This window comes from Neopelma chrysocephalum, unplaced genomic scaffold, assembly GCF_003984885.1.
Source record: "Neopelma chrysocephalum unplaced genomic scaffold, ASM398488v2 Primary Assembly neopelma1_80b, whole genome shotgun sequence".
NCBI classification, from domain to species: Eukaryota; Metazoa; Chordata; class Aves; order Passeriformes; family Pipridae; genus Neopelma; species Neopelma chrysocephalum.
In genome coordinates, this window is record NW_020897742.1 from 2166600 (window position 1) to 2185878 (window position 19279).

Sequence of the window (19279 nt, forward strand, 5' to 3'; positions counted from 1 at the left end):
GTCATGAAATGCAATTTGTGTCAGGAAATCATGTTTCTACTGATCACAAAGATCTAGAAGTACTAGAGGATTTAATGAAAAGTCACGTGTTGTTGGGATTTTTATGATCTGTATTTTACTATATAGAAGTCTCAGAAAAGGGGATTTTTCCAGCCCAAGTGTCCCTGGATCTGTAGGCTCAGTGGACCTCTGAACCCTAAACCTAATTGTAATGGCTACTATGAGCTTAATCTGAGGTGCCCATCACCATTGGTGGCCCAGATCTAAAAATTGTGGAAGGAGAAATGCTGGTACAATGCTGAGCTCTCCTTGGCCTGTGTTTTCCAGCACCAGTGTCCCTGGAGCTGTAGGTTTTGTGGTTTTCTGAACCCTAACATTAATCACTGCTATGAGCTGAGGCTGAGATCCCCAGTACCATGGGTGGCCAAGACTTAAAGTAGCAATGTTGGTGCAGTGCTGTGTTCCCCTTTGTATGCCTTTCCCAGACCCAATGTCCTTAGAGCTTTGACTTTCTGGTTCTCTGAACCCTAGCTCTAACCATAATGGTGTCTTTTTTCTGCAGATAAGAACTCCAGCACCATGGGTGGCCCAGATAAGAAAGCTGTAGAAGGAGCAACGTTGGTGGAGTGCCATCCTCCATTTGGCATGCTGTTTCTGGCTCTGAGTAACCTGAGTAACTCAGAGCCATTTCTGTCTCTGACTAAGCTGGTCTAGTGGAAGGTTCGCTGCCCATGGCAGGGGGGTTGGAGCTAGATGATATTTAAGGTCCCTTCAAACCCAAACCATTCATGATCGTGTGAAAACCGTGAGCAAAGCTTATCACCAAGCTGTCTTTTTGTTGCTTGCAAAGAACTTGTAGATTTGGTCTTTCTCATCATGTCTTTTATAAGTAGTAAATTTATGTGGCACCCACACATTTAGTCTGATTATATTAGTTTTCTCTTTTTCTTATTTAAGAGTAACAATTGAAGAACCCCCCTAATATCAAAGATTTTTTGATTTTGGTCTAAGCTGGATGCAGAAGCATCCCTAGTTGAGACCAGAAAAGAGCCAAATGTCTTCTGAACATGAATAGGCAATCACATAGCTGTCTACATGCACAAGTGTCCCTATCTTCAAACTCACTGCTCTGTGCCAGGAGGAACAAAGAATACCAACTGACCACACTTTACACAGCCATCTTCAAAGTCCTGCTCTGAGGAAAATAAAGCAGGTATTTCAGCCCACACAGTCTGCATCAACCTCTACCAAGGCAGAATAAAGATGGGGAATTTCTGGACTCTTTTCTTGAAGAGCTATTTAATGTTAAATACCTAAGCTTACCCTGAAGACCAGGTACCATTCTCTCCTTTGCTAATGCACACCCTACTGTGAGCTGTGGTCATCTTCCTCATTCTGTCCCAGCTTGAGGTCATTCCAAGTTTCACAAGGTACCTAACTCAACTGTGTGAATGGTACCAAAGTTTAGAAGATACGGAACATTTCAGATTCAATCGTCACCTGTTTCCTACTGTGTGGTTTCATTGACCCTCTCGCTACTGGATATTTGGGCACTTATAGCTGCCCCAAGCTCCCTGGTCAACACACAGGAAACTCAGCTGAGTGAACTGCATTTGTAGAGTTGGCTACCTAAAAGATGGCTATTTGGCAAGATACAATTAAGGTCCTTTCTGGTTGTGTTCAGAAAAGAGGAGGCTATAAACCATCTTTAGATAGTTATTATATATGTAGTCAGTAGTTCACACTGGCAGGGTTATTAATGTTCCTAAAGTAGCCTTTCACTATTATTGATAGGACAATAGAAGAGTCCCTCCAGGGCCTTTTGGCAGCAAGTCAGGTGGCAACAACTTGCTTAGAGTTGTAAATTCCCTAAACAAAGGTGGCAAACAAAAAATTAAACTATATGATGCATACTGCAATTTAGGTAGCAGGTGCTTTTCACTGCGTAATTTTAAATGGATTATCCGTAACTAGATGTATGCCTGCCTACTGCTTTCCAATGAGAATCATAGAATCATGGAATGTTAAGGGGTTGGAATGGACCTTAAAGATTATCTAGTCCCAACCTCCCTGCCGTGGGCAGGGACACCTCCCACTAGACCAGGTTGCTCAAGGCCTTCTCCAACTTGGCTTTGAACACTGTCAGGGTTAGGGCATCCTCAACCTCCCAGGGCAACCTGTTTCAGTATCTTCTCACTCTCACAGTAAAAATTCTTCCTCACATCTAACTTAAATTTCCCCTCTTTCAATTTGTACCCATTACTCCTTGCCCTATCACTACAGTTCCTGATGAAGAGTCCCTCTCCAGCTTTCTTGTAGGCCCCCTTCTGATACTGGAAGGTTGCTATGAGGTCTACATGCAGCCTTCTCTTCTCCAGGCTGAACAGTGAGGACTGAATCTTGCCTAAACTGTTTACTTATTTTGATCATTAGCCCAGAACAAATGAAAAAATCATTACTGAAAACCATTACTGACAAGGTCTGTGAGATAGAGATGTAAATAATATAAAAGACAGAATTACTTTCTTACAGTATTTTCAAAAAAGCCAAGTATAAAGTCACATATGAAGGCACTTCTAATTTAGACTTTGTCAAGAACATGGATTTCCCTTGTTAAGGCCTGGGTGAGCCTTAACCATTTGCCAATTACAGGACCAAAAAAGCTCATACAGTCTTGCAAGTATATGCAGGAAAACACGAAGTGGAACTAGCAAGTCTAGCACCCCTCTGTTTTAAACACTGCTCTTATTGAAGCACTCTCTTTACATCTTATATCTGCAATTCAAGCAGGAGGTTTTTGAGAAGATTCAGGAAAGAGTCATTCATATACATTCATATACATGATTAATGAGAAAATTAGCATCATTGACATGCAAAAGTTCCAAGAGAAGAAACAGAAACATGATTACTGAGAAGGCTCCCATCCAGAAAGTACCTGCAACATCTGGTGAAGCTGTTTGACTGAAGGTGTAAATTCAGGTATGATATTTTAGTAGTGAGGCTATTTAACAAAGTTACTAGGCAACATGGAGGACATCTTTTACTGAAAATTAAGTTAAAATTAGATGTGGTTTTCTAAATATGTTCCATTTCAATCACAGCTATTTGATTTTTTTTTCTTTTTAAAGCATTACACAGAATGTGAGAGGTGGATTATCAAAATATTTCCCTTTGTGTCTAAAATCTGTGAACAATCCTACTCTCCTCTTCTGGAGTGGGGAGAGGAATGTGCTCAAAGAGAGAGACTAAAAAATAAAACAGAGCTAATGGCAGAGAAATAAATTATGCTTTTAAAAATCTCCCTGTTTTGTAAATGTGATTTAAGTAAGCAAGATGCACCTCACAGAAATCATCAGGCAGATTGTTTTAAAGACTCATTTCATTTCAAACTGAATTGTGTTTTCCATACCAAACCTATTTCATCCTAGGTCTCCCACATCCATGAAATGCACCTCAGCTGCTGAACCACTGTCAGTGTGACCTTCATTTCCCAGTAGTATAGGTACTGCTGGGATGGAAAAGACAGATTACAGACCTCCAGGTTTAAATGATGCCTTCTGAGCAAAGTACATAAGAAAAGCAGAAAAGCAGAGACTGCTGGAGAAGAGCCCCGGAAGAGGACACTTCTCTGTACTGACACTTCACACAAAAAAGGAAATGGGAAAATTTGACCGAACATCTGCTTCAGCTGTCCACAGCAATGATTTCAAGTCAAGATTTCCAGCTACTAGAAGGACACTGGCAAGTACCAGCAGGTTGGACATGTTGGCTTGGTGAGTTGCATTTGCTCTCAGGATACATACGGCATCAGAACAAGAGAGTTATGGAACTGCTGCACTGGGGCTTTCACTCAGAGATTCCCAAGAGCTTAACATCTTCAAGGAAATGTTGAGGTTTTTAGCATTTACCTGGTAGAAAGAGGCATTTCTTGGCTACCTCATCTACGCTCTGGCAAAGTCCTATGCCTAATTGCTAAATGTAGGTGTTTTTGGCAATTCCTTCAAATGCCAAAGTGCTGATTTGAACATGAGATATGTTGATTTCCGCATTCAAGGATGTGTATAGGTTATATCAAAGAACATGACGCACATGTGTTGGTAGAATTCTTTTCCATGAGGAAATCTCTTACCTTCTTTGAAATCTAAGAAACTATAATATGACTTCTTTAGTTTTGGACTTAGCTTCCCTAAAAGATGGACTTCAGCCTTGACAATTTGCCTGAGAAAAACTTAGTTTCATCATGAATTTTCCTAACTGAAATCAGCAACTTGCTTTCAGAAAGTCACCTGTCACAAATGTAACTGAGCAAAAGAAAGCTTATATTCCTCTTGCTTTAAACAATGCATGTCAAAAATTCTAATTTCAATTGAAATTCATGAGTCACACAGCCTTAAAGCTCAAACAAGATTCACCGGAAATCTGCACTTCTCTATATAAGGCGTTCATTTTATTGTCATTCCTCATAATCAGTGGCAAGCAGAATAATAGAAAAATCAGAGGTAGAAAGAATTCATTTCTGCTTTGCATGATCACAGCCAATTACTGACAGCCTCACCCGAATTAGTTTACTGTTTCTCCTTTTTAACATTGGTGCTTCTTTTGTCTCTGCCCTTTATGTTCATTTTGATTGCTGTCTGGAAACTTTACAACATTCAGGATTGGTTTCTGGTTATGGCAATTTGATTTTCCTTGTGCTTGGCTAATTGCATCTTTCATTTCTCACAGATCATTCTGTGAACAGATGACAACAGAAATTAGTTCCTTCAGAAAAAATGTTTTTGCAGTCCCAGAACTCCAACCTCATGAAAGCCTTCAACATATTGTTGCACCTTTATTTTAGAAGAATGTTTCTACATATGTTTATTTATTTGTAAATTCTATCAAAACCAGAAATTTACAAGAACTTAGCTGACTTACTGACTTAAAAACACACATCTTATTAAAAGCATATGGGATTGTAGAGAAACTTATGAACATCCTAAAATTTAAGCAATTGCTGTTCTGAAACAGAAAGGTCTTGTGAATAGAGTGCTCCTTTCCATAGCCCCCTAAGTCTAAGGCTCTAAGTGTGGTCCCTTCAAACTAGCAAGAACTAACAGAGCCAATAGAAGCTGCCTGACCACCCCACTGGCCTCTCCCTGTGCCACTACAAGTATTTTCATGGCCTCATGGTAAACCATGTTGTGGAATGATTGAAACAAAATGTTCGCTTGTTTGGGCTGGTTTTGGATTGTTTGGGTTTTAATTTTTTTTCCAAGGTCACCTCTTCAAAACAGAGCTCTTGTACAACTTGAAATGACAGAGAAACTATAGAAAAATTATTGGAATTAAAAAAAAATTCTAAACACAACTTTGATAACACGGCCTTCATACCATAACAGCCAGGACTGTCTTGCCAAGCATATAGCAAATAAGTTGAACTGTATCAATGAGGTCTGAATTTTTTAACCGATTTAGCCTGGATCAGACTTTTGCTGGTAATACCTTCTCTTGAACGTCACTAAGTGGGCATGCACAGGGTCTAGACACCATCTCCCAAACTTAAATGAAGACAGCAGGGTTTTTTCATCTACTGTGGTCCTAATCAGTTCTTAGTTGTAGTAATATCACTAAAATGTGTCATATTTTCCGTGTGTCTGTGAACTCATGCCAGCTGGAGATATTCAACACTTCTTGAAGGCACTATTCAGAAGATAGTTTTTCTATATCTCTTCATGTAGGCAGTTACCTAGAAAAATAGCTATCATGTGGAAATTTTGGCAGAGGGTGGGGATAGAATGCATCTTGTATGTCTGTGGCATCCCAAAATCATTAACCTGTCATTTGGGATTCCCCTCCAATCAACCAGGCAAGCTATTAACGACCATTTGTGTCTCACACTGCAGAAATCCCCAAGAAACAGATTCAAACTAATAAATTCAGAAAGACCACGACAGAACAAACAAGTCCAGAAATGGCATAAATATGAACAAAGATGTTCCTGAGCTGGCAGGTGAAAACATTAATTTCATTTCCAGTTTCATACTAGTTTTCATGCGTCCAGGATATGGTCATACATAGCTACACACACCTTTATATATGAGCTAAGGGGACTTCTGACAAGTCACTCTCTATGTCCATGATTTTAGCAAATTGAGGGATGTTGGTGAAGTGTTTCCATTCAACTGCAACAATTGGTGCATCCTGTTGTTTTACAGGTTGCAGACCTGCAGGATTTCAGCCTGAGAATATTGGTTTTGAGCAAGTTGTTGTCCTTTGCCTTTCAGTCGCTTGAGGTAGAATTCAATTTTTCTGTCTTTTAGTACCTGAAAAATATAAAAGGATAAAGTCTACAATAAAGAAACATGGCTGATAAGCTCAGGCTTAGATAAGTATCATCTAAAATTGAATAATGTGTCCCATTTTTAAGGTGTTTTGAATAAGCTATCAATCTTGGCCCAACTTACATTCTTGAGAAATCAGCCAGAGCTGTACCATTAAATCCTGTGGAAGAAGTATTAGGCAAGAAACGGAATTTATGGAAAAATTCATCCTTGTTAGAGAAATTTGAAAACCAGCAAATGCAGGGCAACCTGCATTCTACTGTATGTAGTTACTTTACCATAACCAAGACATGAAGGATGCAATAGTCCATGTGTGTCTACAGTGACATATACACGTGAAGGACCTAGATCCATCGAAAGAATAAAAGATGTTGCAATTCCATAAAAAAATTCTTTATTCTAAAACCACATTAAACCACAGAAAATATCTTGCATATGAAAATATGTTTTGTGATACAAATCTCAAAGAAACTGTACAGTCTGCAGAAAAATGCCCTGTTCATCCACTTGCAAGAAGAGCATCATTTAATACACATTAGTGACTGTATTCTTAGCTTCATATTGAGCAACTGAACATTTGTTTTTTTCTATACTGACTAATGCTTCATGCTGCAGGATATTGGAGTCTAGTGGACCATGCAATTAGAATGCCAGGGCAATGGTAACTTATGCAATTTAGATATGAAATTTTGCATGAAATAACAAAACAATGTGCACTAGTTATGCTCCACTGCAAAATCCATCACTGGCAAAAGTATAATTTCATAAAGAAACATAAAAAATAAGAAAAAAGCAGAAAGTGGAACACAACAAAGTACTATGCCAGTAATATTATATTGTTATCTAACAGTATCTGCTAACAAGAATGTAAAAAATATAATCCCCTCCTAAAATGATTCAGCCACGTCTAACATTAACTAGTGACACAATGATAGACAGGCATATGCTGTGCTAATGTTGCCTTAAGAGACTGTGGAGAAAAAGACTCCAGGACAATTTAGTGTATAAGACAAAATAAAGAGAGTAGGTCCTTTAATGAAGCCTACAGGCCAGGGAATACACATGATGCTCCCTGCCCAGACAGAGGTTCTATGATTTTATAATAAGGTTCATCCAATCCCAGATCTGTCCACCCACTGGCTCTGTCCAGTTCTGCCCCCTCCCGACACACCTCCTTGGGGATTGGGTTTGGGGGCATATGGGACCCCTTCTTCCTCATCTTCATCTTCTTCACTGCACGTATAGTCCTTGGAGTTCCTCCAAAGTTCTGGGCTTGAAGGTCGCTGTGTCTGTGTGATATCTTCTAATCCAGGCTTTTCTACAATTCTATGTTGAAAAGAAAACTAAACACACTAACGGAATGTAGAGGAATTGATATGGAATGGGATAATAGTGTTGGGTATGTGTAAACATTATGCTACAGGGTAAGGGATATAATACAGCTACATTAAAATCTACATTTACTACACAACTACTTCTAAAATCTACAGAAGTTAAAAAAATCCAAAAAGCTCTGAGGCATCACTTACCAAGTACTTCTTTTCAAAAATTACAAGCTGAAAGAAATGAATCATGCTCTAACCATATTCTACATTCTCATGTTCCGATATGTCCTCCTCTTGAACTCATTACTGCCTTCAGCAAACTTTCCTAAATCCATCAGACCAGGGTGAAGCTCTTCTGTATTGTGCCAGTATCTAGTAATCAAGAGTGAGACTCTTGATACGGTTGTCCAGCTCACCAGCTAACCAGATTTTGTACGTGTCATTTTTCCAGGATATTGACTTCAGAGGCCAAGATTGTATTGAGGAAAGGTTAAAGATTAAATAAAGTTCCCTTATAAATTTAAGGTAGGAAGACAGGATCTCCTCTAAGGCATTCAAAGGCATGTACTCTTGTCCCCTCACTATACTGGGAATTTAGGCTCATCTTAAAAGCCTAAACTAGACCTCATATTACATTATTATTTATAAATTTTAGTTCCACAGTTTACAAACATTAAGGACAGCTGGGACAAATTTTTTTGCATCTTAAAAATGAACTACATCATTTTGCATATACGTCTTCTAATAATCTGACTTTGTTGAGAGTCATTACCAAAGAAAACAAGCTAACCAGAATGGCAATTTACACAGCTTTTTGCAAAATCTGCTCCATAACAGTAAAATTTTTAGTGGATGTAGTAGCAATAAAATGCATCCTTTTCCTTTTTTTAACCTATGATAAATATCCTTGAGGCATTTCCCTTAACAAAAGCACCTGTCAGTAGCTACAGAGTTTAAATTCAATTTCTCTGGTCATTACAGATAGATTTGAAAAGCCAGATGTCAAGGCAGGTGCCCCACTGTATTTGATAATAAGTTAATGGCCCTTGAAATTCAGAAGCAGTATGTCAGCCCTAACAGCTCCCTTTGAAACGACTCCCCCTCTTTCTGGCTTCTACCTTCCTGTGTTTCCATTGCTTTTTTTAAGATCAACAACTCAATGTGAGAGTGATATTGTTTTTCTGTTTAGATGATCTAACATAGCATGTTATATCATTTTAATGTCCATCATCTCTGGAACTTCATATCTGTGAAGCTTCAGTTCTATGGGTGTTTTGTTAAAACCAGAAAAATTATGTCTATGCACCTCAAATAAACCAAATGTAGTCGTGCTGCTTCTTTTCCTGGTTATTAAAATCTTTCATTTATAGCAGAATTGTATGGACTTCTATCCTTTTGGCCTTATGAGAAGGAGGGGAATCTTTGGAAGGCTAAAGAGGGAACGGAACGTTAAAATTGCATTGCAGAACTCTGGACCAAATGCTGGCTTTGACTCTCAGCATGTGGTTGCAGGTGCAATTTGCCTTCTTAGCTTTTAAAACATCCGTTTTGGTAAGACAATCATTCTCTTTTCAGACTCCCTCAAATGCCTCATCAGATGGTAGCAGTTTTTACAGCCAGCAGTTGAATGATGTGGCACACGCACTACAGGGAATGAAAAGGATTTTAAAAACTGAGGCAGGGTTTCTGAATGCTGTGCAGTCATCACTTGCAGTGATATTCTTTGCATATTTGAACACAGAATAACCCTGAATGTAGGATCATAGAATAAATCAGACTTTAGTAGCAAAAAATAATGCTGAGCAAGTAAAAAAGTTTAACTATTTTCTGGGGCTTTTTCTATCTGAGCATTTATTTTTTGCATTTAGGTGATGATTACTGAAATTTTACCAGCTTTAGTATCAGCTAAATAAGTTTTCCTTTCTATATCTGTCACACTAATTATATTTTAGAGGTGACCATAATATAAATATTTAACCAAATCTGTGGAACATTCAAAAATATCTGTCACAACAGGTAATGTCTGCATCCCAGACTTCGGACTTGAAGATCCAGTTCTGCACACTAAATCAGATTTTGTGCAGGTTGCTCCTAATGAGATGGATGTCTTTTTTAACCACTGACACCCATTCTCATTCCTTTCACTGGATCAGGTTTAGCCATTGTGTGAGCCTGTGATGAGTCAGGTCAGCTTTCATGTTAAGTGGCTTTGGCCAGTCTAAGGACAGTCGTTAGGAGGTGCTTGTGATTCCTTTCTACTGGCTCATTAACATCAGCTGAATAAAATTAGCTGGTGTTAATGGATGAAATAATAGGCCCATTCACCGAAACATGATTAGCACCATCATTTCTCCATTGAAGACTCCTTTCACTTATTTACCAATGTATTGATTTTGAAAAAAAATTTTCAATGTATAAACTAAGCTGTTAAGGGGGAGGATATAATAAAATGGTGGGGAACAACTGAAAAAAAAAAAAAGACCACTACAGTATTTTGGTAGAATTCTAAACATTTTTCTAATTACTGGGAATATTCAGAAGATAATAGTAAACTTCTTGCAATTTGTTCCTCCTATATACACCTATATACCTATACCTCTGAAAAATCTCAGTTGTATTTTAAAAAAGAAACAGATGTAAAATATTCCAGTGCACTTAAAATCCCAGCAATTGGTGCGTGGCATTAGCCCATGATGCCTCCCCTCCAAAAGCATCCCTCCCCAGCAGCAGTGGGAGCACCCAGCTGGCCGAGAGGCACAGGGGAGTCCTGGGCATGCCTAGGGAGCAGCCAGTACACATCTGATTTTCTTCTAATTATATCTCAGCAATCATCCACGTGGAAAACAGTTTGTGTAAACGTCTCATGCAATTCAGTCATGTAGTAAATACCTAGAAGTTACATTTTAATTCAATTTACTCAGAGTGGAGAATATACAAAAGGCTGAGGCCGGGTAATCCATATTCTCGCTATAAACATTTGCCAAGTCAGTAATCCCAGCGGCAGAGCCTCCAGGGAGAAGGGGTGATGTGCAGCCTGAGCTCATCAGCAAGGACATACTGAACTGTGCAACAGGAATAAGACTTCAAAAAACTCACTTCACAGAAAATTCCAGAGTTACCTTTTGTGAGAAATATCTCTAATTAAAATTTCAGAGACGGTCAAATAAAGTGAAACAAAGAACTTTATTGCTGGGTGCACTGAACTCATGACCTGGTTCAAGCACACCTGACTGGGAGGGGACAAGCCTTTTTAAGGTCTCTTGATTTACATAACCACTCCCTCACACCTCCCATGCCAGGCCCTGCTCCCCTCTTCCTCAAAAGGCAATCTTTGCCTTTTGGTACGGTTCATTGGTTGTTCCTATCCACCTATCAGGTTTGTTTCCCTGCCCCCAGCTACATGGTCCCCTGGCAGTGAGCCCAAATTGGTCTCACTGCCTTACATACTTTCCGATTTGCCTTCTTACTAGACCAGTAAGCAAAACAGTAAGTCAGCAGTAGTAACAGTGATCAGAACAACCAGAACAATAACAGCAAACAAGGCAGTAAGCAGCAGTCAGTAACAGTGACCAGAACAACTTGCAATCCACCAGCTCCCGACCACAAAATGGCTCTTTGATCTCCTCAAATGACCTCCAGGTATCTCAACATGAGGTAACCATGGAAATCCCTGCTTGTAATAAAACCATCTTATTTATTTCTCACACCTTCTATTCTACATCACCACAGAAACATAGAAGTGTAATATAAATTTGTGGGATTACGAGCGAGTTCATACGGGATGCTTGTTGCATAATGGTCGCGGTGTATGCTGGGAGCTGAAGTTCTGATGGAAGCCCACGAAAAGATGATCAATTAGAAGTGTCCCAGGAAGAAGCTTTAAAGGGCTTGGACAGGACTGCGCTGGCCCCACCACGTTTTGTTACTGTGCCTTTTTCGAATATAGGAACTTGTTCAGCCACTAATAAAGGGTTCTCCATTTTCCATCGTCCCAGGAGGGTCTCGTTTATATTCACTGCCACATAAATGGAAATTCAATTAAAGACTCTAATATACATTAAAATATTTGTTACAAGATAAAAAAATTAATCGTTCACACCCATGAGGGGGGAAAATGTCATTTAAGTGGTTTTAAATTTGAATGGAAACTCTTTTAAAAGTGGAAATAATATCCATTATATATTTAAAACATTCTCTTTCAACATTAGAACAAAATGAATATACTCCCGTGATAAGTTTACATTTTGGCAACCTACTTTTTCTGAAAAAAACAGTCCATTTGAATATGTTTTTCCAGCTCCATTGTTGTATTTTTAGCTACAGGATGAATCAAAATGACAGTAATAGACTTTCTTTGCCATTGAAAGTTTATATACTTTTCCTTAAAGCCTATTCAGAAGTCAGATGAGAAGAGGTTCATTAAAAAAAATATTCCATGACAGTGCAATATTTCTGCTCAGCAACACAGAAAATAAAAGCTTTTTTCCCTCACACAAGACCTCCCCAGGTCCTATCTAAAAATATATAAGTATAGTGTTTTATTGCCTAGTGAAGGATTTTGTAGATTAAGAACCTTCTGCTCCCGTAAGGTGCCAAACAGACCAGGCCCCTGTCTAGTTCACATATGACAGAAAGTTCTAGAAAATTCTCTTATTTGGCAATTTAGAGATTTCTTGTCTTCCTGTTTGCTGGCTGAAAGGCACAGAGGAGCCCACTCTTAGTCCAAACAGCTCATTTTGGAAACATTAGTTTCAGTCCTATTGCAAGTTCAATAACACATTATGTTTCAGTCCAATATGTTTTCAGCAATAATAATACCAGCCTCACTTTCTATAACAGTGATCATAATAATCAAACCAGGTCTGGAGACTGCTGCTGTAGAGAAGCCCAATGGCTGGCTGATGGTGAAACAGAATATCACAAGCCATATCTATTCTGGCAGCTACATTAGGGCATAATTTATTGGTACATGACAGCTAAGAGGGGAAATTCGTGAGATTTATTCTCAATTACACACAGACAGGAATACAAGTGCTTCCCCCCTTTGCCTGCCCTCCTCTGCTTCCTAATTCCTCTCCAAAGCCATATTTCATGTATTGAAAAAAACATAAAGAAAAAAATTACTTCAGCTACCACTATCCTTTAAAGAGTGTGTGATCAAGCCACAATGCAGTTTCCCAGAATTTCTGCAGTGGCTTCATGAACTGACCCTTGCAAAGAAACAGCAGCAGGAAAAAAGAAAAAAGGCACTAAAAAAAGAGCAATGTAATTGCATAATCCTTCCTGGAGTATGTTAGAAAAAAAAATCGGCACAAAGAGGCTGGTCTTGGGACCCACAGAGAATTCATACTGTGCTACAGACACCCATGAGGCTCGCTTCTGTCACAATGGGTCTACAATAAAGTGTCAGCTTTCAGCAAGGAGGCGTATTTTTATAAGTTTTCCTGAAGCATGGATGGCCATCCAGGAAACTCTGGGTGCATTCCTCCCATTGTGGGGTTCCATTTCTGAAGGCTTGAGGTGGATAGGGAAGGGGTTACTCCAGCTCCAGGGGTTTCTTCAGGGTCCTGGACGCATGGAGGGGTTAGGTGCTCACCCCTCCCCCCCCCCACGTGGTCCCATGGCTCTGGAGAGAGACAGCACCCAGACGTGGAGAGGAGGCGAGAGAGCGTTTATTGATGAGGTGGTTACATTTATAGGGTTTTGGAGGATTCAGAGAGTGACCAATTACGGGGTCAGGGGGCTTACAGGACACCCAATCGCAGGAAGGGGTTAAAGGTCCAATGAGAAGACTTCTTGATATCTTCCCAGCACATTCCTGGGACAGAGATAAGAACTGGCCATGGGGAATTTTGGGAAGAAGAAAGCACAGGGACCACAAAAAGCCATTTTGAAACACATTCAAACCACAGCTTCCCATACAAGGTAGATTCACTGCTACAGGAAACATTGCTGTTAGTTGTATTACAGTAGCTCTTGCAAAACCTGACTTCCACTTACATTTACAGATGAGGGGACACAGAAAGGTTATTGTCTGTATGTATTTAAAGTGTTGTGTTTCCTCTCAAATTTATGGGTGTCCTTTGATCTTGAAGGTTTGGATTTAAGTGATATACTTTATGTTATAGAGACATGTACTAATAAATTAATTATGGTGGGTAGCAAGCCCAGTTGCTGGAACTCAAGCACCCCTTTTCTGAAGTCTCTGGAGCAGTCTTTTCACATTTGGCTCATGCCACGAAGCATCATCCCAAGAAATTCTTAGAAATAATTTGGAAATTAGCACTTGTTAGGAAATATTCCCAAGAGGTAGTCTGGATGGAGCCATCCAGAGCCTTTCCTCTGAGGATGGAAGGGCTTAATGATGTGTATGTGGTCAAACAGTGCCAGCTGGGTTCCATGCCAAGAACAGGTCCTGACACTATTATTTTACTGGTACAGATGCGGCCAAAAAGAAACACTAATAAAATTAGTCTGAAACTACTTGGTTCAAATTGCTATCACTCAGCCATCCACAAAAATAATAATCTGTCTAAGAGAAGGAAGAGAAATGTACACATTCCACAGAGGCTGGGGCAAATGGTCAAAGGGCAACCTCTACTCACTGCCAAATGGCTTCTTCATTTGAACATTACTCACAGCAGGAGTACCAAGAAACCTGTGGCACTTATGTTACCATAAAAAAAAGGATTAAGAAACAGATAGCAAAAAGAGAAAGTCTCAGGATGACTGTTGGAAAAATTATTTTTCTGGTATAACAATGGAGCTTATTCTCTGCATTTTTACTAAAAGAAACACCTGCTCCAATGTGATTTTTTTAACCCATTAATCCAGGATAACACTAAAATTATACTTCATTTACCAAGGTACCCTGATGACCAGAGACAGCTGACAGAACAGGCATGTACATCAAAGCTCCTTACCTTAAGAAAGCCTCAAACTTTCTCTCTTACATTAAACCATGACCTCATCACAGTGAAGTCAGATATGTTTCCCAAGCTTTAGAGATTACTTCTAATGTTGTACGTTCTTTTTCTCCACACCAAAGGAATGACCAACTCTGGCATTCACCGAGTTTATTCACTGGATGCTGCCAATTCTTACTGATCATCAGTTTAAGAAACTGGAGCTGAAGAAAGGCAAAGCCAATCAAAATATACTTGTCTGAAAATGAATGCAACGATCTGAATTATAGAATGCTTCTTGCAAAAGTTTCAGGTATAGGAAAACATCTGCATACAGCAAATATTTCACAGAATCATCTAAGATCATAGAGTCCAATCTTAAACCAATCACCACAATTATTTGATTGTACTGGAGATGAAACAGGGCTTTAAGTACCCTAAATTTCCACTTGAGTAATTGAAAATGGCAACCAAAACTGAGCTGTGCCTGATTAAATGAATTATTGTTAACTCTGAGTTAATATTTCTCTGACAGTAATTAACAACACCTGTCCAAAATGAAAACACCTTCCCCAAGCTTCAGCTACCCCTTAGAGAGACCCTCATCTGTGTTTGATATTCAGTCTGGTTCAGCATCGTTCTGTATTTATCCAAGACAAGATGGCTATCATTGCAAATATCTATGATTTATCTACCTTGGAGTTTAAAAAATTATTCTTTATTTCCGTGATTTAAAAAATGCATTACAATGATTTTAAAAAGAATTGTGGGGTGCCATGAATAAAAGTCTAAAATATAATATTAGTATAAGACATTATGATACTTTCTCTAATACAGAGCAACCTTGTGAAACTGAATTAACTCTTTCTGTAATAGACTGTAAACTTGTGAAACTGAGAAATTGAAATCCAGAGTTTTCACTTAGAATCAAGTCTGGAAAACAGGTCTGGTTAAATCTTTTTAAGTGGAACTTTTAATCCAGATATCTACTCAATACCTTTTTTGTACTCTATGTATATTTTAAGCCAAATTTGTTCTTCTCCATCATCCAGAGTTTAACTAAAGAAGGTTCCCAACTATGAATCCCCTGAATTTGATGGTTTGCTGCTGTAAGGGAATGGACATGACTCCATTGATCACTGACTCCCACTAGCAGCTTTTTCTGACTGTATTACAGAAGCTGGAGGAGACTATTAAACAGCAGATAGAAGTAAAGTGTGCTCAGTTGGTGTCTCTCAAATTATCAATGACTATAATGGCATTCCAACATCTCACCATCTTGGCTTGCTAATAGATTCCCCAGCCCTTATGTACCCTGAAGTTTTTCCAGTTCTGTCCCTCCTAGACATGTCACTTATAATAAAGTGTCTGTCCATCTCCTTTTTTAACCTTGCAGCTCAAACCCTTCCCACCTACAAGGGAATGTGGAAGCCTCACTGTAATTACCTTCTGTCATGTCATGGCTGTATTCAGTAGCATATGTGAAAGGCACAGGTCACACACTCATGTCTTATGAAATCCAGTATTAACGGAAGCAGTTTGTCCAGACCTTGCCACTCACCGTGAGAAAATGCAGCAGTCTCAGGACTCATATGATAATCTCAACAGTTTCTTTAGTAATTCCACCCGTCAATAAAAAAACCTGCATGATATAAATGTTCAATCTTCATATCATAGGACAAATTAATATTCATGCAGGGTTTCAGTTCTGCAGCAGCCCTCAACAGCATGTCTCATTAGTCTCAGTGAGTATATTATCTTTCTTAATTAGAAACTCTTAAACTTCCTAGTCATGGGAATTCAAGGGTAGCAGAAAAAGAAGAAATATTGTGTGACTCATTTTAATTACAGATTTATAGGCTGGAATAGGAAACTGGAAGTTACAATCTTAATCTAGCATTAGCTAGGTAGGCATGTCTCAGATGTACTGTGCACCACTCAGGAAACAGAACTAGCCTAGGATAAACATGAAAGAAAGATTTCAGAGTGCAAGGGAATGGATATTTAATACCCCAGTGGGACTATAAATTAGAAAGTTTCTGAAACTTTTGAAAATCTTCCTCTTCATGTGTAGAGATTTCTGGAGGAGCTGAATCCTTTACCTGTGTGATCAAGAGGAGAAATGCTCCAAATACAGGGGGTTCCGGTGAAATCTTAAAATTCTTTATTCAACAGTGTAACTCACACTGACATCAGGTTGTTCGTAACCTTGCCATCCTTGGTTCAGCAGAAGAAATTTTGGCACCTTCTAAGGGAAAGGGGTTTGCCTTTACTTTCCTTGCCTCTACCCAGCTCCTCTCCCCTGTAGCCTCCTAACAAAATTGATAGATTTGGATATTTAAAAAACTGTAGGTGTTAATTTTGTGGCTTTTCTGTTGTGTTGTTGATATTTATACTAAATCTATTGTACACTGATTGCTGATTAAGTGCTTTTAATAAATCAATAAAATATTTGATCATGATTTGGTTTATCCAAATGAACTGAGTAGTTTTCCCTGCATTGTTACTACCACATGACATTAAGCTGCCACTAGTTTGAGGCCACTCATGCATCTATTTGCAACTCAGGTTCTCAGCAAACAGGAGCTTTCCTCTCTTCCCAGTATGCAGAGTAGTGGCCTAAATTTGAAATTCAGCTGCTTGGGCTTGTCAGTATAACAAATTCCTTGTTGTCTGATGTTGAGAACTTCTCCCTAAATACAGAAAGGCTGTTTATTAAATTTTTTTCGTAGTGACACTTAAAATTTAATAATAATGTCAGTATATCATATGTCAATGGTGATTTTATTAAGACAGACAGAAAAAATCAGTCTTTTTGACACTTATTCTACAAGCCAAGAAATTCTATCCATCAGAGAACACAGAGAAAAAAATTATTCTGTGCTAAATTTACCTTAAATTTTGGTCCACTTAATGTCTTTCATCAATTTCTATTGTCTTAATTTAACAAATGGAATCATAAATAATGCATCATAAATAATCTACATCAACTGCACTTATTTGCAATTAGAATTTTTTTTTCCATACTCTGTTTTATGAATATTTAATAAACTGTGTAACCTTGATGGAAGGAGTGCAATTTAGGAAGCCATAATGAAAATGTAGAAAGTCTTGTTTTGTGAGCTCAGCTTCTGGTTTTAAATTAACATCCAGTAAATCTTTCTGCAGAGTGATCAGCTCATCAAGTCTAAGATTTGCCTTATCTAGAAATGCATGGACAATTTCACCATATATTTTCTACTTCAAAGGAATTAGTTGCTTTTTTTTAAGCTTGTAAGGATTATGACCTGAAATTTTAGAGTACATACTTTAGGGTATATGTTGAAAAAAAAGAAAATTTAAAAAAAAAAAAAAGTTTACTCCTAAAATGTACCTTTAGGATGTGGATGTTGAAAATAAACATTATAAATACTGGTAGCTGTTAGAATAAAAACAATGATTCACTGACTGTTCAGTCTTTGCTTCTTGAGGGACAAGAACAACAATTAAATAGTTTTGTTTGATTTTCTGGTTTGCCACAGTAAATTTATTATAGAATACACTGTCACAGGGGGAAGGTTATCACACTGCTATGGATTTGCAACATTCACATTCACCAGTCATTTAAAATAAACTAAACTGCAAGAAGACTTTTGTCAAAAAAGAGAAGTACCTATGAGGTATATTTTTCTAGCACTAAGAAAAAACTTGTGATTCAGTGAGCACTATTCAATCAAACTAAGACTTATAATTCTGAAATATGTGTGAGATAGAGGGGAACAGATGCTCAAAATTAGGTAAATCTCTGGAAGCAATTACCTAGAGTGCTGTGACACTTGGAAGTCTCTCTCCAAAGTGCTAAGGATCCATATCCTGACAATAAAAAAAAAACATGCAGTGTGGGGTTGTGGGATCTTAAACATCTCTTCTTCCACCTCATTTCAAAATTAGGTCAGGAAATGCTGGAGACGTAGGAAATCTCTTTAAAATACACTGCATTTTAGAGCCCGCAGATACTTGGAAAAATCTGGAGATGGGAATTTAGTTAAAGCACCAAATAAGTCAAATCAATGCTCCCTTCAGTGAGAGGATAATGCTGATTTTGTTCACATTACAGCCCTGGAAATGAATTCAGTTGCAGAGTGAACCAAAGGCGATTCCTGGTGACCTCAGTGGCAGTGGCACACTGTCCATCTGCAGGCAAAATGTGTTCCCTCTTCTGCCAGCTGTGTTATTGCCCTGAACACAGGTCTCCATGTCCTGTAAGTACCTGCTCACAAATTGCCTAAATGTTATAGCAGCAGTTGTCTTCCTGCACATTGCCAGGACCAAAGGGAAGAACCACAACATCAGTCTGAACGAAGGTGCAGATCAAAAATGAAACAGTTATGAGTAGCAATTTCTGACATACTTAAAGGAAGGATGAATCTGTCTAGCAAAAAAAGTTGATTTGCTGGCAGAAAATTTGTGGTTTATTAAAGATGTTGGAAACTACTGTAGGAAGAACGATAATAGACAGCTACAATAACAGGTCCTTTCAGCAGAACAGAGTGGGGAGCAGGGCTGGGACTCCACTGGGCACTGGGTGACTGTGATTTCTGCTATACTCTTTACACTCATGATCAGGCTGTAACCTGTGGGCACCTCCAGCACTACCTGGCAAGAGTAGTGTTAACTGCAGACATAACATCCCTTATTTAGCCCCAAACCGGTGTCATGTCTGTAACCCTCTAAGCAACACCATTCA